At 46.0% G+C, this 22722-nt stretch overlaps 1 protein-coding gene and 1 long non-coding RNA gene across 7 annotated transcripts in view; one reads left to right on the forward strand and one right to left on the reverse strand.

Annotated features, from left to right (window-relative positions):
* ddc (dopa decarboxylase) overlaps positions 1–22722 on the reverse strand; it is a 237719-nt gene that overhangs the window by 89451 nt on the left and 125546 nt on the right. The window lies entirely within an intron of this gene.
* Positions 10551–12465, forward strand: LOC147117276 (uncharacterized). The gene is made up of 2 exons (XR_015078407.1): positions 10551–12313; positions 12432–12465. It is a non-coding gene; the product is annotated as an uncharacterized LOC147117276 (long non-coding RNA).

The raw sequence follows: 22722 nt of genomic DNA on the forward strand, positions 1-22722 counted from the left end.
ACAGAGCCCACCCTCGTGGGTGATCGGGTCCAACAAGGAGGAATACCAGCCAGTCGACTACCTTTATACCTGGGCAGGTAGGTGGAGCCATGGGCGGAGTCGGAGGTGGTCAGCCCAGGTATAACAGCGCGACAAGAGGCGACCTCGTATCGTGATACAACAGTGATAACGGTGATAACAATACAACAGTGATAACTATAGTGTAACGATAAAAGTGGTTTACCACACTACCTAAACATGACGGAGCAGCAGTGCCGAAGAAGACTCAAGCTATCGCGCCAGGTGGTCACCGGCCTTTGCGGATTGCTGGAGGAAGACCTGCAGCCCAGAGGAAGGGGTGAACAGCCATTGCCAGTGGCTGTCAAAGTCACCCTTGCCCTCAACTTCTTAGCCTCAGGCTCCTTCCAGGCATCTGCCACAGACATTAGCGGCATTTCCCAGTCTGCCGCACACAGATGCATCACACAGGTCACCGAAGCCTTGTTTAACAAGTCAGGCAACTATATAAAGTTTACCACTCATCAAGCCAGTGTGACTGAGCGGGCGATCGGCTTCGCCACTCTGGCTGGCTTCCCACGGGTGCAGGGAGTGATTGACTGCACACATGTGGCGATCAGGGCATCCCATCACAGTCCGAGAGCTTTTGTGAACCGCAAGGGTTTCCACTCCCTAAACATTCAGCTGGTGTGCAACCACAATAAAATCAACACACATGTGTGCACCAAGTTCCCTGGCAGCTGCCATGATTTGTACATCCTGCTCCACTCCACCGTCCCTCAGCTGTTCGAACCGCCAACCAGTCTTTCAGGTTGGCTGCTTGGGGACAAGGGCTATCCCCTCAAGACATGGCTGATGACACCTTTGAGGAGGCTAGCGAATGAGGCTGATGGAAGGTACAATCAGAGCCTCATCTCCACGAGAACTATCATCGAGCAAACTATAGGGTTGCTTAAAATGTGGTTCAGATGCCTGGACAAATCTGGAGGGGCCTTTCAGTATGCACCAGCGAGGGTATCCAGAATAGTCGTGGTCTGCTGCGCCCTACACAACATCGCTCAGCAGCGAGGACTGGCGCTAGATGATGAAGACAGCACAGAGTGAAGAGCCTCATCAGAGATGGAGAAGGAGCAACATGAGGTTGGCAACACTGATGTGGAAAATCTGGAGGAGCCGGCACAGCCATTAAGACCAATGCATGAGAATATTGCTGGTTGTAACGCCAGGGACGCCCTCATAAATGCCAGGTTCCAGTAACTTTGTGGATGTCACACATTTGCCTGGCACAGGCATCCACATGTTGGCATCATCCCACACCAGCAACATAAACCATTCAATCAATGACTATTTCCTTCTTTGGACATACAGCAATGGTGCTGATGATGAAATCAGCCCTGACCATGCACTCTGCCACCTCCATTCTATCCCACACATCTGGCTGTGACTTCAAAGTGAGAGAAATAAATGATTTAATTACATAGCTCCATATTTTTACAACCATCATAATGATATTGATAATCACACCCGAGTGAAAACCTTTGTGACTATTTGTGTGGGATCTTTCTTTTGTGGGTACTTCTACGTGGTGCTATCCCTATGGATTCAGCAGAGGTAGATGCAGCCTCCTCACCTCCCTGCTGCAACTGCTTAGGCACCTTTGGTGGTCGTCCTCTGGGTTTTGGGGCCTGTGAGGGCCCCGCCAAAGTCTGCTTCTCCTGCGACTGTGCAGGGGTAAACTCGGCCATCACTCTCTGGGAAGGCATCTGCAACTCTGACCAAGGGGCTGGCAAGGGGGTATAAGTTGGAACGCTTGGAGCAGAGCCCCCACTTACATGTCCCCTCCCACCATCATCCCTCTCATGGGACACCCGCACTTCCCTGCTAGCAAGAAGCTGGAGAGCACCTTGCTGCACTTCAGTGTGGACATTAGGGCCCACGTCTATACTGACATCCCTCCTAGAAAGGACGTCTATGAGCCTCTGGTTTCTCTCCTCCATAGATGACCATCTATTTAGAAGAGAAACCATGTTGTCATTACACTGACGCTGTGATTGAGTGCAAGCGAGAGTTTGGTAAGTGGGAGAAAAGTCATTTAAGTGTATTTTGTGAATTTTAGTGTGTTAAAAAGTTAATTATTTGAAGTGAGTTAAACTTTTTAAGTGTATATTAAACTGCTGGGGAGTTTAAACCGGAAGTAGAATCCAGGTATAAAAGGGGCGGGACTAGTGCTACTGCACAGAGTGCTGTGGCATTGAGTGCAAGCGAGAGTTTGGTAAGTGGAAGAGTTCGGGCAAGTGGGAGGTGAGGGGGTGTTTTTGCTCTGTTTTGTTCACCACTCCCAGGCTTAGACAGCACTGCGGAAGCGGAGCAGCGAGACGAGCCAACCAAACAGGCCCCACAGACAGTATTCAAAGAGGAGGTTGGTGATCAGCTGGTTGGTAGGTTTTCTTCCTTCTCTTTTATACCTTTAAGTGGGTAAGTCCTATTGAATAGTGGTTTGATATTATCATCTATATCTGGGCAGGGTCTTCATAACTAATAATAAGAAATTTAATTAATTATATAGAATGGAGCAGGTGATGTGTTACTGTTGTGAGATGTGGGAGCCAGTGGACCCCATTGAGGCTCACGGTGATTACATCTGCGACAAGTGTTTGCTGCTAGAGGAACTCCGGCTCCGTATTGAGGTGCTTGAGACCGAGCTTCAGACACTGCGACACATCAGGGAGGGGGAGAAGTTCCTGGACTCTATGTTTCAGGAGGTAGTCACACCTACGAAATTAATTAATTCAGATGTAGTCCGTGGTCATGGACAGGAGAGTGTGACTATGAGTGAGGCAGGTACAGGGATCCAGAAGGTAGTGTTGAAGGAGCTGCAGCCCTTGCTCTTGTCAAACAGTTTTGAGATTCTTTCTCCCTGTGAGGGCGGGAGCGGGGACTGCGGGGAGGATGAGCAACCTGGCCACAGCACCGTGGAACAGGGGGCCATTCAAGTGGGGGGAGTAAAAAGAAATGTTGTAGTGGTAGGGGATAGTATCATTAGGGGGATAGATAGGGTTCTCTGCAGTCGAGAGCGGGAGTCCCGAAGGCTGTGTTGTCTGCCCGGTGCCAGGGTTAAGGACATCTCTTCTGGGCTGGAAAGAAACTTGGAGGGGGAGGATCCAGTTGTCGTGGTCCATGTTGGTACAAACGATGTAGATAGGACAAGGAAGAAGGTTCTGTTAAAGGAGTATGAACAGCTAGGGGTCAAATTAAAAAACAGAACCTCAAGGGTAATAATCTCTGGATTATTACCTGAGCCACGAGTGAATTTGGCTAGGATAAATAAAATTAAAGCGTTAAATGTGTGGCTCCAAGACAGGTGTGGGAAAAATGGGTTTTGCTTTTTGGGACACTGGCACCAGTACTGGGACAAGAGGGAACTGTTCCATTGGGACGGACTTCACTTGGCCAGTGCTGGGACTAGAATCTTGGCGAATCATATAACTAGGGCTGTAGAGAGGGCTTTAAACTAATTAGTGGGGGGGAGGTTTCTAGAGAGCAAATAATAAAAATGACTATGGAGAAGGTCATAGACTTAGGTAGCAGTGGGAGAATTAAAAAACAGAGCATGTCAGGAAGGGACAGAAGGTATAGAGTAAAAGGTAAAGTAGTCAAAGGGGAAAAAGCAGGAACTAAGTGTCACAAAACATATTTGAAAGTTCTTTATCTGAATGCACGTAGCAGTCGTAACAAAATGGACGAGTTAACGGCACAAATAACTACATATGGGTATGATCTTGTGGCCATTACAGAAACATGGCTGCAGGGTGACAATGACTGGGAATTAAACATACCAGGTTATTTAACGATCAGGAAGGACAGGCAAGAAGGAAGGGGAGGTGGGGTGGTTATGTTAATAAAGGAAGGAATCACTATAATACAGAGAAATGATATTGGGTCAAAGGATCAGAATAGTGAAACAGTTTGGGTTGAGATACGGAATAAGGGGGGAAAAAACACTAGTGGGCATAGTCTATAGGCCTCCGAACAGTTGCAACTCTGTTGGACGGAGTATTAATCAGGAAATAGTTGAGGCTTGTAATAAGGGAACAGCTATAATTATGGGGGATTTTAATTATCATATTAACTGGACAAATCAAATTGGGCAGGGCAGCCTTGAGGATGAGTTCATTGAGTGTATTAGGGATGGGTTTCTTCAGTATGTAACTGAACCGACCAGGGGGCAAGCAACCTTAGATTTGGTCCTGTGTAATGAGACAGGATTAATTAAAAATGTCCTAGTAAAGGATCCCCTTGGAATGAATGACCATAACATGGTTGAATTCCATATTCAATTAGAGGGTGAGAAGGTTGGATCTCAAACAAGCGTGCTAAGCTTGAATAAAGGAGACTATGAAGGTATGAGAGCGGAATTGAGTAGAGTGGATTGGGAAAATAGATTAAAGGGTAAGACGATACATGATCAGTGGTGTACATTTAAGGAGTTATTTTACAACTTCCAAAAAATATATATTCCACTGAGAAGAAAAGGGTGTAAAAGAAAAGACAGCCATCCGTGGCTAAGTAAAGAAATTAAGGATAGTATTCAACTAAAAACAAGGGCATATAAGGTAGCCAAATCTAGTGGGAGGATAGAGGATTGGGAAAACTTTAAAAGACAGCAAAAAATAACAAAAAGATTGATTAAGAAAGGGAAGATAGGTTATGAAAGTAAATTAGCAAAAAATATAAAAACAGATAGTAAGAGTTTTTATAGTTATATAAAAAGAAAAAGGGTGGCTAAAGTAAATGTTGGTCCCTTAGAGGATGAGACCGGGAAATTAATGGTGGGAAATATGGAGATGGCAAAAACACTGAATATTTTACATCAGTCTTTACAGTAGAAGACACTAAGAATATCCCAACACTGGACAAACAGGGGGCTAAAGGGGAGGAGGAGCTAAACACGATCAAAATCACTAAGGAAGTGGTACTCGGTAAAATAATGGGACTCAAGGCGGATAAATCACCTGGACCTGATGGCTTACATCCTAGGGTCTTGAGGGAAGTGGCGGTAGGGATTGTGGATGCATTGGTAATAATTTTCCAAAACTCCCTGGACTCGGCAAAGGTCCCAGCAGACTGGAAAACTGCTAATGTAACACCCTTATTTAAAAAGGGCAGTAGACAGAAGGCTGGAAACTATAGACCGGTTAGCCTAACATCTGTGGTAGGTAAAATTTTGGAGTCCATTATTAAGGAGACAGTAACAGGACATTTGGATAATCATAATTTAATAGGACAAAGTCAGCATGATTTTACGAAGGGGAAGTCATGTTTGACAAATTTGCTGGAGTTCTTTGAGGAAGTAACGTATAGGGTGGATAAAGGGGAACCAGTGGACGTAGTGTATTTAGACTTCCAAAAGGCATTTGACAAGGTGCCACACAAAAGATTATTGCTTAAGATAAAAAATCACGGGATTGGGGGTAATATTCTGGCATGGATAGAGGATTGGCTATCTAACAGAAGGCAGAGAGTTGGGATAAATGGTTCATTCTCAGACTGGCAATCAGTAACTAGTGGTGTTCCGCAGGGGTCAGTGCTGGGTCCCCAACTCTTTACAATCTATATTAACGATTTGGAGGAGGGGACCGAGTGTAACATATCAAAGTTTGCAGATGATACTAAGATGGGAGGGAAAGTAGTGAGTGAGGAGGACATAAAAAACCTGCAAGGGGACATCGACAGGCTAAGTAAGTGGGCAGAGATTTGGCAGATGGAATACAATACTGGAAAGTGTGAGGTTATGCACTTTGGCAGGAAAAATCGTAGAGCAAGTTATTATCTTAATGGCAAGAAACTGGAAAGTACTGAAGTACAAAGGGATCTGGGGGTCCTGGTGCACAAAACTCAAAAGGTTAGTATGCAGGTGCAGCAAGTGATTAAGAAGGCCAATGGAATGTTGGCTTTCATTGCTAGGGGGATAGAATATAAAAATAGGGAGGTATTGCTTCAGTTGTACAAGGTATTGGTGAGACCGCACCTGGAATACTGCGTACAGTTTTGGTGTCCATACTTAAGAAAGGACATACTTGCTCTCGAGTCAGTACAAAGAAGGTTCACTCGGTTAATCCCGGGGATGAGGGGATGGACATATGAGGAGAGGTTGAGTAGATTGGGACTTTACTCATTGGAGTTCAGAAGAATGAGAGGCGATCTTATTGAAACATATAAGATTGTGAAGGGGTTGGATCGGGTGGATGCGGGGAAGATGTTCCCGATGATGGGTGAAACTAGAACTAGGGGGCATAGTCTTAGAATAAGGGGCTGCTCTTTCAAAACTGAGATGAGGAGGAACTACTTCACTCAGAGGGTGGTAGGTCCATGGAATATGCTGCCCCAAAAAGCTGTAGAAGCTACATCATTACATAAATTTAAAACAGAAATAGACAGTTTCTTAGAAGTAAAGGGAATTAAGGGTTACGGAGAGTGGGCAGGAATTTGGACATGAGTCTAGGTTTGGATCGGTCATGGCCCTGTGGGTAGCGGAGCGGGCCCAGGGGCCGTGTAGCCTGATCCTGCTCCTATTTCGTGTGTCTAATTCTGTTAGATTCAGGAGATGGTTCTGTGATAGTGGATTGGCGGTTAGGATCAGATCAGCCATGATCTTATTGAATGGCAGAGCAGGCTCGAGGGGCTGATTGGCCTACTCCTGCTCCTATTTCTTATGTTCTTATGTTCTTAAAACCAGTCAGAGCCTCCTGCACTTGTTCCTGCAGCTCCAGCATCGCCCTCTTCTTGGATGGCCCCTGAGGCTCAGCGTCTGCATGCAGCCGAGCAGAGCGAGGAGACTCCTGCGCTCTCCAATGAGGAGTTTCCACTGTTGTCACTGTCTCCACCATCTCCTTTTGCTCACTTGTGATTTGTGAGAAACCAGGTGACAACACTATCTCGCGACGGCCCCACCGAGGTGTGCGTCTCTGCGCTGGTGCTGGTTTGCGTTCTGTGAGGTGACGCTGTGTCCTCAGAGGCAGAAGGCTCCTCCGAGGAGTCTTGTTCCTCTTGCTCTTGGACAGTGGGGGGGGTTGCTCCTGATGGACCTGTTGGAGAGTAAAGACATGATTTAAGTATATGACATCTTAAGTGCAGACACATTCCATTATATACATCATCACCATTAATTTTCTGATCACATAACACCCCATAAGAGTGACTGATGAAAGGCATGCAACTGTATGGATAATAATTCTGTTACCAGCTTCTTCTATTGAGCCCCTCTCTCTGTCCCCCACTTCTGGAACCTCCACCACACCAGCAATATCAAATGCTGCCTGCTCCACGCTTGACCAATGAAAGATGGACTGAGGCCTCCTCCCATTCTCTCCCTCTCCCTCTCATTGTGGGCAATCTTTTCCTGCAAGGAGGCAAAAAAGAGGTTTGAAGAGACTGATGGAATGACCGTCAGTAATGGAATGGCATACAGCTTCACAGGGAGACTTCGATGAAGTGGCTTGGTGATACCAAGTTGCCTCCTTTTATGCTGTTACTTGCTTTCATTGCATAATGATGATGCTGAGTGTGAGGGGTGGAAATTAAGATGGGGGCCTTATAATGTAAATAGAGATTGACGGATGGACGAAGGTCTAAGGGATCTTGGGCTGAGTCACTTTGTGCAGGAGTATGGTTGGCAATGCACAGTGGTGGGGATGTGATGACAGGCACAGCATCATTAAGGTAAGTGTAGGTTTATACTTACTTTTCCTGATCTTAGAAGATCATTAAAGTTTTTCCTGCACTGTACTCAAGTGCGACGCACTACTGAATTCGCCATTATCTCTTTGGCTATATTAAGTCATTGTTACGTCTCCTAATAGACTTTGGGATTGTGTTTTTGTCTCCCCCTAGTGTTCGACTATATACCTCCCTATTGTTCATTTGTGTCATGTGACGTTTCGTTGCAGTGTGCTTGTGCACTGACAGTTGAGTTTGAATTTGAATCGGAAAGCCAGTAAAAAGGGAGCAGCCTCATGGAAACTACATGTCTGGGGATGTTTACTGTATCTGATGCTTACCTTCTCGGTTTCCCCCTTAGTTGGCATAATCTGTGAGTAGCTTTTATCACATGTTCTTTATGTTCGATCTATGCCACCATTTATTGATATTTGTGATACAAATCAGCCTTGTTTGATGTTATAATTTCTTATTTCTTATTTCCTCTGTAGTTTCACCCTGTATTATTAAATTGGATTATAACAATCAACGCCTCCTGTTTGGTGATGAGGGTTTAGCTATCTGTCGAATCATGGTCATGAGGAGGACAGAATAGTGAAAAGATTACCTTCCCATGGGCGAATCTGCTAAAGGTACAGATACTCTACGTCATCATCCTGGGTACATACTCAACACCAACACGAATCAATGCATCTCTGAAGCCACACATTCCAGACCACCCCTGTCCCACAAGCTGGAATGGAGGAACAGTCACCATTGAAATGAGCAGAGGAGACCAGATCTCACTGTTCTGGCTCCTCCAGGCATTCAAGTATGTCTGCTACTGGTGCAGCAGCAGCGATGGCCAGAGCCAAGGCCGAAGCAGCCAAAGCAAAGATGTCTTTTGCTCAAAAGGAAATGGACATAAAAATGGAAAAGGCACGTATTGAAGCAACATTAGCCGTATTGGATATAGAAAAAGAGGCAGCAGCAGCTCTAGCGGAGGCAGAAGTCCTTGAAGCAGCTGCTGAAGGTGAAGCAACAGGCAGCAACCTTAACCTTCATCTCCCTCATCAAGATCCAGTGCAACGCACCACAGAATACATACAAAGCCACTCCAGGTCACACGCTGTTAACCCTTCAATGCCTGACATGGAGCCTGTTCCAGAGTTAATACACGAACAGGAAGAGTCTGGCCATGCATCTCAGCGCCGTTGCGAGCCCAACAAAAACACTGTGGAAGACGACGAACACAAGTTCCAACCAGAAGACCAAAAGCTAACCCATCATTATCGTTCACAACATCTGGAGACCTATCACAGTCCAGCTGCTCTACTTCACCGCGAACAGACCCAAGGCATGTCAGATTTCGTGAGGTTCTTCGCACGTCGTGAACTCGTCACCACCGGGCTGCTACAGTTCAACGACCAATCTGAAGACTACAGAGCATGGAGGTCTACTTTTCGGAACACCACAAGAGGGTTAGACCTGTCAGCAAGCGAAGAAATTGACCTCCTTGCTAAATGGCTGGGTAAGGAATCCTCTGAGCATGCCAAGAGAATTCGAGCTGTGCACATTAACCTCCCGGAAAGGGGGTTGAAGATGATATGGGATCGTCTGGACGAGAGCTATGGCTCCCCAGAGGTGGTTGAGAATGCACTGTTTAAGAAGCTGGAGAACTTTCCCAAGATCCTCAATCGAGACCACCTGAAGCTCAGAGAGTTAGGTGACGTCCTAATGGAAATTGACTCAGCAAAAACTGAGGGAAGTCTGCCAGGCCTTCTGTACCTTGACACGGCACGCGGAATAAATCCCATTGTTGAAAAGTTACCATTCAACTTGCAGGAAAAATGGGTAACTCGGGGATCAAAGTATAAGGAAGATCACAACGTTCCCTTCCCACCTTTCTCCTTTTTTGCCAAGTTTATCTGCCAGCAGGTTAAAATAAGAAACGACCCAAGCTGCTTCTTCTCCACTCAAAGCCCTGGGCCACCGAAGACAGCACAGTCTGCTACAAGGTACAGCCAGAGAACTCCAGTGTCAGTTCATAAAACTGAAATGTCACTGTCCAGCGCCTCCTCCAGCGACGACGCAGATGGGAAAACGGACGACCCCGTCAAGCAATGCCCCATCCACAACAAGCCGCACCCGCTCAGGAGGTGTCGGAGCTTCAGAGAACGGACTTTGGAGGATCGCAAATCCTTCTTAAAGGAACGTGGCATCTGTTATAAATGCTGTTCCTCTTCAACTCACCTGGCACGGGACTGTAACACGGCCGTCAAATGCGCAGAATGCAAGAGCAAAGGCCACAACACAGCACTCCACCCAGGTCCAGCCCCCTGGGTCTCAACGGCCTCGACCGCCGCAGCAGAGCACGGCGGGGAGGAAGAGGAAAACATTCTGACACCTGAAGTAGCCTCACATTGCACCAAGGTCTGCGGAGCACACATCAGCGGCAAATCCTGTTCCAAAATCTGTCTTGTGACGGTCTACCCTGAAGGACAGCAAGAGAAAGCCATAAAGATATACGCCATGCTGGATGATCAGAGTAACAGATCACTCACCAAGTCTCAGTTCTTCGACCACTTCAACATAGAAGGAAACAGCTCCCCATATTCACTGAAAACTTGTGCCGGCCTAGTGGAGACATCAGGAAGGAGGGCCAGTGGTTTCGTAGTGGAGACCCTTGATGGAAAGACGAGTCTGCCTCTGCCCACACTAATAGAGTGTAACCAGGTGCCTAATAACAGGTCAGAGATCCCTACACCTGAAGCAGCGCTTCATCATGCTCATCTCAAACCAGTGGCTTACCAGATTCTACCGTTGGACCCTCAAGCTCCCATCCTACTTCTAGGCAGAGACATATTGAGAATCCACAAGGTACGTGAACAGATAAATGGTCCACACGACTCACCTTATGCTCAGAGACTTGACCTAGGGTGGGTCATCATCGGTGATGTTTGTCTGGGAAACGCCCACAGACCTGCCAAAGTGAACACATTCCATACAAATGTGCTGAAGAATGGTCGCCCCTCACTCTTTGATCCGTGCCCCAACAGCTTTCAAGTGAAAGAAAGATACGACATACAGGTTCCAAGCTCTCTCTCTCATGATCCTACTGAGCGACCGGAACATGGAAAGCAAGGGGATCATCTTGGTCAGGCGGTCTTCAAAAGGACGAGTGACGATGACAAGTTAGCTCCTTCCATTGAGGACAAACTCTTTATAAAGGACATGGATGAAGAGGTCTTCATGGACAGTAGCAATAGCTGGGTTGCTCCTCTCCCGTTCAGAACTCCAAGACGACGGCTGCCTAACAACCGAGGACAAGCACTCAATCGACTCATCTCTCTCCGCCGCACGCTGGAAAGAAAGCCGGATACAAAGGACCACTTCATCTCATTCATGCAGAAAGTGTTTGACAATGGGCACGCAAAAGTAGCTCTGCCCTTAAAAGGTGAAGAATGCTGGTACTTACCTATATTTGGAGTGTACCATCCTAAGAAGCCCGGTCAGATCAGAGTCGTCTTTGACTCAAGTGCGAAACATCATGATGTCTCTCTCAATGATGTCCTTCTGTCAGGACCAGACCTTAACAACAGTCTGCTTGGGGTCCTCATGCGTTTCAGGAGAGAATCCGTTGCCATCACAGCCGACATCCAGCAAATGTTTCACTGTTTCGTTGTCAGAGAGAGTGACAGGAACTTCCTCAGGTTCCTCTGGTACAAAGATAATGACCTTGACAAAGAGATTGTGGTGTACAGGATGAAAGTACACGTCTTCGGGAACAGTCCGTCTCCAGCAGTTGCTACCTACGGCCTCCGACGTGCAGCTCAGGAAGGAGAACAGGATTACGGCACAATGCAAGACCACTCGTCCCTCCGGCATCGGATGCAGAGTTCCCATTCATCCTGACGCCTGCCACCCTCCTCACTCAAAAAGGAGAAGCCATTCCTACACCTCCAGGAGAGTTCGGCAGCAAGGACCTCTACAGACGTCAGTGGAAGCAAGTACAGAGTCTGGCCAACACCTTCTAGAGCCGTTGGCGACACGAGTACCTGTCAACTCTCCAAGTACGTAGCAAATGGCAGTCATCAAAGACCAACATCCAAACGGGGAACATAGTTCTAATGAAGGACAGTCAGAACAAAAGAAGCGAATGGCCAATGGGGATCATCTCAAAGGTTTTCCCCAGCAAAGATGGTAGAGTTCGGAAGGTAGAGGTCAAGATCCCAAGCAGTGATGGGACAAAGCTCTTCTACAGGCCAATCACAGAGATCGTGCTTCTTCTCTCCAAGGAAGACCAGACGGTTGCTTTCTGATAAGTTGTATTTTCTTTATTATGTGGAATCTTAGAGATACCAGATGGGGAGTGTTACGTCTCCTAATAGACTTTGGGATTGTGTTTTTGTCTCCCCCTAGTGTTCGACTATATACCTCCCTATTGTTCATTTGTGTCATGTGACGTTTCGTTGCAGTGTGCTTGTGCACTGACAGTTGAGTTTGAATTTGAATCGGAAAGCCAGTAAAAAGGGAGCAGCCTCATGGAAACTACATGTCTGGGGATGTTTACTGTATCTGATGCTTACCTTCTCGGTTTCCCCCTTAGTTGGCATAATCTGTGAGTAGCTTTTATCACATGTTCTTTATGTTCGATCGATGCCACCATTTATTGATATTTGTGATACAAATCGGCCTTGTTTGATGTTATAATTTCTTATTTCTTATTTCCTCTGTAGTTTCACCCTGTATTATTAAATTGGATTATAACAATCAACGCCTCCTGTTTGGTGATGAGGGTTTAGCTATCTGTCGAATCATGGTCATGAGGAGGACAGAATAGTCATGCTGATTTAGCCTGTTAGGCAGGCCTCTTCCTGCCATCCGCAGGGAAGAGGACCTCCTTACGTGCCCTCACTTCCTCAACAAGATGCTGGAGGGACTCACCATTGTAACGAGGCGCAGATCTCTGCCTTTCAGGCGTCATGGTACAGACCTCCACTCACTAACACAAGCTTCATGAAAGAAAATCCAACTGTCAGCAAACGGGTCATGAACATAAGAACATAAGAACATAAGAAATAGGAGCAGGAGTAGGCCAATCGGCCCCTCGAGCCTGCTCTGCCATTCAATAAGATCATGGCTGATCTGATCCTAACCGCCAATCTCTATCACAGAACTATCTCCTGAAACTAACAGAATTAGACACACGAAATAGGAGCAGGATCAGGCTACACGGCCCCTGGGCCCGCTCCGCTACCCACAGGGCCAAGACTGATCCGAACCTAGACTCATGTCCAAATTCCTGCCCGCTCCCCGTAACCCTTAATTCCTTTTACTTCTAGGAAACTGTCTATTTCTGTTTTAAATTTATGTAACGATGTAGCTTCTACAGCTTTTTGGGGCAGCATATTCCATGGACCTACCACCCTCTGAGTGAAGTAGTTCCTCCTCATCTCAGTTTTGAAAGAGCAGCCCCTTATTCTAAGACTATGCCCCCTAGTTCTCATTTCACCCATCATCGGGAACATCCTCCCCGCATCCACCCGATCCAACCCCTTCACAATCTTATATGTTTCAATAAGATCGCCTCTCATTCTTCTGAACTCCAATGAGTAGAGTCCCAATCTACTCAACCTCTCCTCATATGTCCATCCCCTCATCCCCGGGATTAACCGAGTGAACCTTCTTTGTACTGACTCGAGAGCAAGTATGTCTTTTCTTAAGTATGGACACCGGAACTGTATGCAGTATTCCAGGTGCGGTCTCACCAATACCTTGTACAACTGAAGCAATACCTCCCTATTTTTATATTCTATCCCCCTAGCAATGAACGCCAACATTCCATTGGCCTTCTTAATCACTTGCTGCACCTGCATACTAACCTTTTGAGTTTCGTGCACCAGGACCCCCAGATCCCTTTGTACTTCAGTACTTTCCAGTTTCTTGCCATTAAGATAATAACTTGCTCTACGATTTTTCCTGCCAAAGTGCATAACCTCACACTTTCCAGTATTGTATTCCATCTGCCAAATCTCTGCCCACTTACTTAGCCTGTCGATGTCCCCTTGCAGGTTTTTTATGTCCTCCTCACTCACTACTTTCCCTCCCATCTTAGTATCATCTGCAAACTTTGATATGTTACACTCGGTCCCCTCCTCCAAATCGTTAATATAGATTGTAAAGAGTTGGGGACTCAGCACCGACCCCTGTGGAACACCACCAGTTACTGATTGCCATTCTGAGAATGAACCATTTATCCCAACTCTCTGCCTTCTGTTAGATAGCCAATCCTCTATGCATGCCAGAATATTACCCCCAATCCCGTGATTTTTTATCTTAAGCAATAATCTGTTGTGTGGCACCTTGTCAAATGCCTTTTGGAAGTCTAAATACACTACGTCCACTGGTTCCCCTTTATCCACCCTATATGTTACTTCCTCAAAGAACTCCAGCAAATTTGTCAAACATGACTTCCCCTTCATAAAACCATGCTGACTTTGTCCTATTAAATGATGATTATCCAAATGTCCTGTTACGGTCTCCTTAATAATGGACTCCAAAATTTTACCCACCACAGATGTTAGGCTAACCGGTCTATAGTTTCCAGCCTTCTGTTAACTGCCCTTTTTAAATAAGGGTTACATTAGCAGTTTTCCAGTCTGCTGGGACCTTTGCTGAGTCCAGGGAGTTTTGGAAAATTATTACCAATGCATCCACAATCCCTACCGCCACTTCCCTCAAGACCCTAGGATGTTAGCCATCAGGTCCAGGTGATCTATCCGCCTCGAGTCCCATTATTTTACCGAGTACCACTTCCTTAGTGATTTTGATCGTGTTTAGCTCCTCCCCCCCTTTAGCCCCCTGTTTGTCCAGTGTTGGGATATTCTTAGTGTCTTCTACTGTAAAGACTGATACAAAATATTCATTCAGTGTTTTTGCCATCTCCATATTTCCCACCATTAATTTCCCGGTCTCATCCTCTAAGGGACCAACATTTACTTTAGCCACCCTTTTTCTTTTTATATAACTATAAAAACTCTTACTATCTGTTTTTATATTTTTTGCTAATTTACTTTCATAATCTGTCTTGCCTTTCTTAATCAATGTTTTTGTTATTTTTTGCTGTCTTTTAAAGTTTTCCCAATCCTCTATCCTCCCACTAGATTTGGCTACCTTATATGCCCTTGTTTTTAGTCGAATACTATCCTTAATTTCTTTACTTAGCCACGGATGGCTGTCTTTTCTTTCACACCCTTTTCTTCTCAGTGGAATATATATTTTTTGGAAGTTGTAAAATAACTCCTTAAATATACACCACTGATCATGTATCGTCTTACCCTTTAATCTATTTTCCCAATCCACTCTACTCAATTCCGCTCTCATACCTTCATAGTCTCCTTTATTCAAGCTTAGCACGCTTGTTTGAGATCCAACCTTCTCACCCTCTAATTGAATATGGTCACTCTTTCCAAGGGGATCCTTTACTAGGACATTTTTAATTAATCCTGTCTCGTTACACAGGACCAGATCTAAGGTTGCTTGCCCCCTGGTCGGTTCAGTTATATACTGCTCAAGAAACCCATCCCTAATACACTCAATGAACTCATCCTCAAGGCAGCCCTGCCCAATTTGATTTGTCCAATTAATATGACAGTTAAAATCCCCCATAATTATAGATGTTCCCTTATTACAAGCCTCAACTATTTCCTGATACTCCGTCCAACCAAGTTGCAACTGTTCGGAGGCCTATAGACTACGCCCACTAGTGTTCTTTTCCCCTTATTATTCCTTATCTCCACCCAAACTGTTTCATTATCCTGATCTTTTGACCCAATATCATTTCTCTGTATTACAGTGATTCCTTCCTTTATTAACATAGCCACCCCACCTCCCCTTCCTTCCTGCCTGTCCTTCCTGATCGTTAAATAACCTGGTATGTTTAATTCCCAGGCATTGTCACCCTGCAGCCATGTTTCTGTAATGGCCACAAGATCATACCCATATGTAGTTATTTGTGCCATGAACTCATCTATTTTGTTACGAATGCTACGTGCATTCAGATAGAGAACTTTGAAATATGTTTTGTGACACTTAGTTCCTGCTTTTGCCCTTTTTATTACTTTACCTTTTACTCCATACCTTCTGCCCCTTCCTGACACGCTCTGGTTTTTAATTTTCCCACTGCTACCTAAGTCTCTGACCTTCTCTGTTGTCATTTTTATTATTTGCTCTCTAGGAACCTCCCCCCCACTAGTTAGTTTAAAGCCCTCTCTACAGCCCTAGTTATATGATCCGCCAGGACTCTAGTCCCAGCACTGGCCAAGTGAAGCCCGTCCCAATGGAACAGTTCTCTCCTGCCCCAGTACTGGTGCCAGTGTCCCAGGAAGCAAAACCCATTTCTCCCACACCAGTCTTTGAGCCACGCATTTAACTCTCTCATTTTATTTGTCCTAGCCAAATTCGCTCATGGCTCAGATTATTACCCTTGAGGTTCTGTTTTTTAATTTGACCCCTAGTTGCTCATACTCCTTTAACAGAACCGGCTTCCTAGTCCTATCTACGTCGTTTGTACCAACATGGACCACGACGACTGGATCCACCCCCTCCCACTGCAAGTTTCTTTCCAGCCCAGAGGAGATGTCTTTAACCCTGGCACTGGGTAGGCAACACAGCCTACGGGACTTTCGCTCTTGGCTGCAGAGAACTCTATCTATCCCCCTAATAATACTATCCCCTACCACTACAACATTTCTATTTACTCCCCCTTGAATGGCCCCCCGTTCCACGGTGCTGTGGCCAGGTTGCTCATCCTCCCTGCAGTCCCTGCTCCCGTCCCCACAGGGAGTAAGAACCTCGAACCTGTTGGACAAGAGCAAGGGCTGTGGCTCCTCCAGCTCTACCTCCTGGATCCCCGTACCTGCCTCGCTCGTAGTCACACCGTCCTGTCCCTGACCATGGGCTACATCTGAATTAATTAACTTCATAGGTGTGATCACCTCCTGATACACAGAGTCCAGGTACTTCGCCCCCTCCCTCATGTGTCGCAGTGTTTGAAGCTCAGACTCCAGCTCATCAACACGGAGCTGGAGATCCTGTAGCAGCAGACACTTGTCACAGATGTAATCACCGTTAGCCTCAATGGGGTCCACCGGCTCCCACATCTCGCAACAGTAACACATCACCTGCTCCATTCTATGTAATTAATTTTAAAATGTTATTGTTCGTTATGGACACCCTCTGCCCGATTATAGATGCTAGTATCCCCTTTAATTAATTAATGGCCCCTTTAAATATACTGGCAAGAAGCACGTCATCCGGTGACATCACCGGACTCGCTCCCATTAATTGGAATGGGAAACGCGCAGGGCGGACCGAACACGGCCCTTAGTGGTAAGATCTTATTTTTGGCCGGGATCATCACAGGAGCGGGTTCGTCACCTGCCACCACCCAGGTAGGGGAAATTGCGGCCATGGAAAGGGAAGGAAATGTTTTGCAACGATGCCACACCTATCAACAACACATAAGCATATAGAAGATAAAGAAAGAGCTTGCATTTATATAGCAACTTTCACAACCTCAGAACATCCCAAAGGACTTCACAGCCAATGAATTATTTTTGAATTGTAATATAGGGAAACACAGTTATAATGTAGGAAAACACAGCTGCCAATTTCCAAACAGCAAGGTCCTACACGCACCAATGAGATAATGACCAGACTGTTTTAGTGATGTTGGTTGAGGGATAAGCGTGGGCCAGGACACCGACCTTGCTCTTCTTTGAATAGTGCCATGGGATTTTTTACTGCCACTTGAGAGAGCAGATGTGGTTTCAGTTTAACATCTCATCTGAAAGACAGCACCTCCAATAGCACTTGGTGTCAGTCTAGATTATGTGCTCAAGTCTCTAGAGTGGAGATTGAACCCAGGACTGAGAATGCTACCACTGAGCCAAGGCTGACACCTTAATAGGTCAATTTTCTAAAAAATCCCATGGCGTTATTCAAAGAAGAGCAGGGTTGGTGTCCTGGCCCACACTTATCCCTCAACCAATATCACTAAAGCAATCTGGTCATTATCTCATTGGTGCTTGTAGGACCTTGCTGTTTGGAAATTGGCACCAGTGTGTTAGAATGAGGAAAAAGGGGCAGAGACCTATTCTGTCAGCTCACCACTCCGTTTGTGTATGACGTGCACTTCCAGGATAGAATGGGCACAAACGGAAAGAAGCCAATTGAAAGAGATGCAGAAACTTTAAATTGTTTTAAAATAACATAGAAGTGATGTCGCAATACCTTCTGTCATTTTCTGCCATTAACACTGGTCACCAGGAAGGGGTAAGAAGAACACCCAAATACACTTGGACCTAGAATTTCCTAAAATTAATTACACCGTAGCTGCACCTTTTTAAAAAAAAATTGCACCCGCCGGTGGCCTCTAGCCAGAGTTGCACAGGGATTTCCTGGTTCTGCTTATTTGCATTCCCATTAGTGCAGGCATTGGTGTAAATCCCATGTAAAACAGGTGTAAGCAGCTGAACTACCTGGAAACTTATGTTTGTCCTTTAGAAAGACAGTTCAGCCTGCACACTCTAGTAGCAGACTGGGCAACAAACATGAGAGAGCAACAGTGCTTGGCTCCTTCACTTCACACACAACTTCACTGCACATGTTAGCAATAATCGTTAAACACTCTAACATCTCTGGAAGCACCGCACAGACACAGCCTTCTACCAGGGCAGCAGCGAGAGGAGCGGACCTGGGATAAACCGATGAGAGCGGCGACGCTATAAAGACAGAGGCAGTGCGAACAGCGAGGGCAGCGGTGAGAGGAGTGGACCTGGGATAAACTGGCAAGAGCAGTGACGGCGGTGTAAAGAGAGAGGCAGTGCGAACAGCGAGGGCAGCGGCGAGAGGAGTGGACCTGGGATAAACTGGCAAGAGCAGTGGCGGCGGTATAAAGAGAGAGGCAGTGCGAACAGCGAGGGCAGCGGCGAGAGGAGCGGACCTGGGATAAACCGGCGAGAGCAGCGACAGTGGTGCTATAAAGAGAGAGGCAGTGCGAACAGCGAGAGCAGCGGCGAGAGGAGCAGACCTGGGATAAACCGGCAAGAGCAGCGATGGCGGTATAAAGACAGAGGCAGTGCGAACGGCGAGAGGAGTGGACCTGGGATAAACCGGCGAGAGCAGCGACGGCGGTATAAAGACAGAGGCAGTGCGAACAGCGAGAGCAGCGGCGAGAGGAGCGGACCTGGGATAAACCGGCGAGAGCAGCGGCGACGCTATAAAGACAGAGGCAGTGCGAGGAATCTTCAAAACAGGAAAAAAATCAAGGAGTGACATCACAGGGCAGCAGGTAGGTGATTGGTTGGTGAGTATTACAGTTTTTTTTAGCTTCTCAGCTAGGGAAGTGGGTTAAACTCAGAGCTAGGAAACTGTAACTTGCTATTACTTTACTGAATTAGTAACTTAAACTAGATAAACCAATTAATTAGTAAAACTAAAATAATTGATTGAAAAATAATAATAATTACTTAACTAATCAAATAAATAAAGAAGGTTAGATAGAAATGGCAGGGCAGGTGGTGTGCCATAACTGCAGCATGTGGAAGTTTGTGGAGACCAGCGAGATCCCGAGCAACCACATCTGCAGTAAGTGTCTGCAGCTCGAGGAACGTCGGCTCAGAGTTGTTGAGCTGGAGTATGAGGTGCAGACATTGTGGGCATCAGGGAGGAGGAAAGTTACCTGGACACTGATCCAGGAGGCAGTCACACCCCTTAGGTTAAGTAGTACTTTAGAGTTCGTCAATGGTCAGGGACAGGAGGGTGTGACCGCGAGTCAGGAAGGCATGGGGACCCAGGTTATAGTGATGGAGGAGCCTTGACTTTGACTAACAGCTATGAGATACTTGCTACCTGTGGGGATGAAAACAAGGACTGCAGTGTGGATGAGCAAGCTGACCATGGCACCATGGTGCAGGTGGCCATTCAAGTGGGAGGAGTGAAAAGGAATGTGATAGCGGTAGGGGACAGTATAGTCGGGGGCTAGATACTGTTCTCTGCAGCCGTGACTGGGAGTTCCGAAGGTTGTGTTGCCTTGCCTGGTGCCAGGGTAAAACATGTCTCCTCGCGGCTGGAGAAGAACTTGGAGCGGGAGGGGGAGGATCCAGTTGTCGTAGTCCATGTAGGAACCAACGACATAGGTAGAATTAGGAATGAGGTTCTGCTGAGAGAATTTGAGGAGCAAGGGTTGAAATTAAAACACAGAACCTCACAGGTATTAATCTCTGGATTGTCACCTGAGCCACGTGCAAATTGGCATAGGGACAAACAGATTAGAAGGTTAAATGCGTGGCTCAAAGAGTGGTGTGGGAGGCAGGTGTTTCAATTCATGGGGCACTGACACCAGTACTGGGGAAAGAGGGAGCTGTTCTGTTGGGATGGGCTCCACTTAAACCGGGCTGGGACCAGTGTCCTGGTGAATCGAATAACTAGGGCGGTAGATAGGGCTTTAAACTAATGAAGGAGAGGTGGGAGGATTCAGGAAAGGGTCAATTCAAAAGCAGTAAGAGAAATGTCAAGGCTGTAGAGCAGAATAGTGATCTAGGTAAAGATAAGCAGAGTGGGTCAGGAAGGGACAGAAAGATTAACGAAGGTAATAAGGCATTAGTGACCAAAGTGACACCAGGGAAAAAAAGTTAAAGCTAAAGATACTATATCTGAATGCACAAAGCATTCGCAACAAAATAGATGAATAGAGCAGATGGAAATAAATGGGTTTTAATTTAATAGCTATTGCAGAGACGTGGTTGCAGAGTGACCAAGGTTGGGAACTAAATATTCCAGGATATTTGACTTTTAGAAGAGACAGACAGAATTGAAAAGGAGGCGGGGTAGCCCTGATAATAAAGGAGGGAATAAAGACAGTAGGGAGAAAGGATCTTGCCTTGAAAAACAAATTGTAGAATCAGTTTGGGTGGAGCTAAGAAATGACAAGGGGCAGAAAACACTAGTGGGAGTAGTCTATAGGCCCCCAAACAGTGGTTGTAGTGTTGGGCAGAGTATAAATCAGGAAATTAGAGATGCATGTAACAAGGATAATACAGTAATCATGGGGGGCTTTAACTTTCATATACACTGGGCAAATCAAATGTGCAGAAATAGTGCAGAGGAAGAGTTCATGGAATGCATTCATGATAGTTTTCTAGATCAGTATGTCAAGGAACAGTATGAGGGAATTGACTATTTTGGATAGGGATGCAGCCAGCAGCAGCTCCATGCCAGGATCCAGCTGCCATAAAACAAAGGCCACCTCAGTTCTATGGTCCTTCTGTACAGCATAAAGAGCCAACCACCTCCTGCAATCCTGGCCCTCAGGTGCAACTTAGAAAGAGCACTAGAATAGGTGACAGAAAGGCATGTAAATGCACTCGGGGGAGCATCATGTAAGGAAAGATTACTGTTATTGTTTGTTTGCACTTTGCAATTATTGTATTAGAATTGACATGGCACTTGGTTATTCATGGAGATTACAGTCATACAGGAAAGAGGTGCTGACTTATTCACTCAGGTGATGATTACTGGCAAGGTAATTTCGGGGCAAAGAGAGTTGATATGTGGTTAAGTGATAGGATGGGTAGTGGATTGAGGGAATGTTTCTTTACTGCCTAGTGGCAAAGAAGGAAATCAAGTTGTGGAGTCCAAGGTAGATTGAGTTAGACATAAGAACATAAGAAATAGGAGCAGGAGTAAGCCATTTGGCCCTTCGAGCCTGCTCTGCCATTCAATGAGATCATGCCTGATCTTCTGCCTCAACTCCATTCACCGGCCCTATCGCCATATCGCTTGATGCCCTTACCAGTCAGAAATCTATCAACTTCTGTTTTGAATATACCCAATGACTGAGCCTCCACAGCCCTCCGGGGTAGAGAATTCCAAAGATTCACCACCCTCTGTGTGAAGAAATTTCTTCTCCTCTCAGTCCTGAATGGCCTACCTTTTATCCTGAGGCTGTGGCCCCTGATTCTAGATTCCCCAGCCAAGGGAAACATTCTCCCAGCATCCACCCTTCAATGCTTCAATGAGATCCCCTCTCATTCTTCTGAATTCTAGAGAATACAGGCCTAGTTTACTCAATCTCTTCTCATACGACAGTCCCGCTATCCCAGGAATCAATCTTGTGAACCTTCGTTGCGCTCCCTCTATGGCAAGTATATCCTTCCTTAGGTAAGGAGACCAAAATTGTACACAGTACTCCAGGTGTGGTCTCACCAAGGCCCTATATAATTGGAGTAAGACTTCTTTACTCCTGTACTCAAATCCTCTTGTAATGAAGGCCAGCATACCATTTGCCTTCCTAATGGCTTGCTGCACCTGCACATTCACTTTCAGTGACTCATGTACAAGGACACCCAGGTCCCTTTGAGCATCTGCATTCCCCAATCTTTCACCATTTAGGAAATACTCTGCCTTTCTGTTTTTTCTATCAAAGTGGATAACTTCACATTTATCCACATTATATTCCATCTGCCATGTTCTCGCCCACTCACTGAGCCTGTCGAGATCCCCTTGAAGCCTCTTCACATCCTCTTCGCAACTGACACTGCCACCTAGCTTTGTGTCATCAGAGGTGATCCTAACAGAGGTAGACAGAGGTGAAGACATCTGAGATGTCCAGTTCTGAGCACCACACTTTACGAAGGACTTGAAGGCTTTGGAGAGGGTACAGAAGCGATTTACTCGAATGGTTCCAGGGATGAGGGATTACAGTTATGTGCACAGACTAGAGAAGCTGGGGTTGTTTTCCTTAGAGCAGAGAAAGCTAAGAGGAGATTTGATAGAGGTGTTTAAAATCATGAAGGGTTTAGATAGAGTAAATAAGAGAAACTGTTTCCAGTGGCTGAAGGATCAATAACCAGAGGGAACAGATTTAAGGTGATTGGCAAAAGAACCAATATCTGCCCATTTCAGCAGTCTATATCCTCCTGAAGTCTGTTACTCTCCTTTGCTACATTTCCAAATTTCATGTCA

This window comes from Somniosus microcephalus, chromosome 5 (genome assembly GCF_052327205.1).
Source record: "Somniosus microcephalus isolate GS21.2 chromosome 5, FLI_Smic_1.0, whole genome shotgun sequence".
Lineage (NCBI taxonomy): Eukaryota > Metazoa > Chordata > Chondrichthyes > Squaliformes > Somniosidae > Somniosus > Somniosus microcephalus.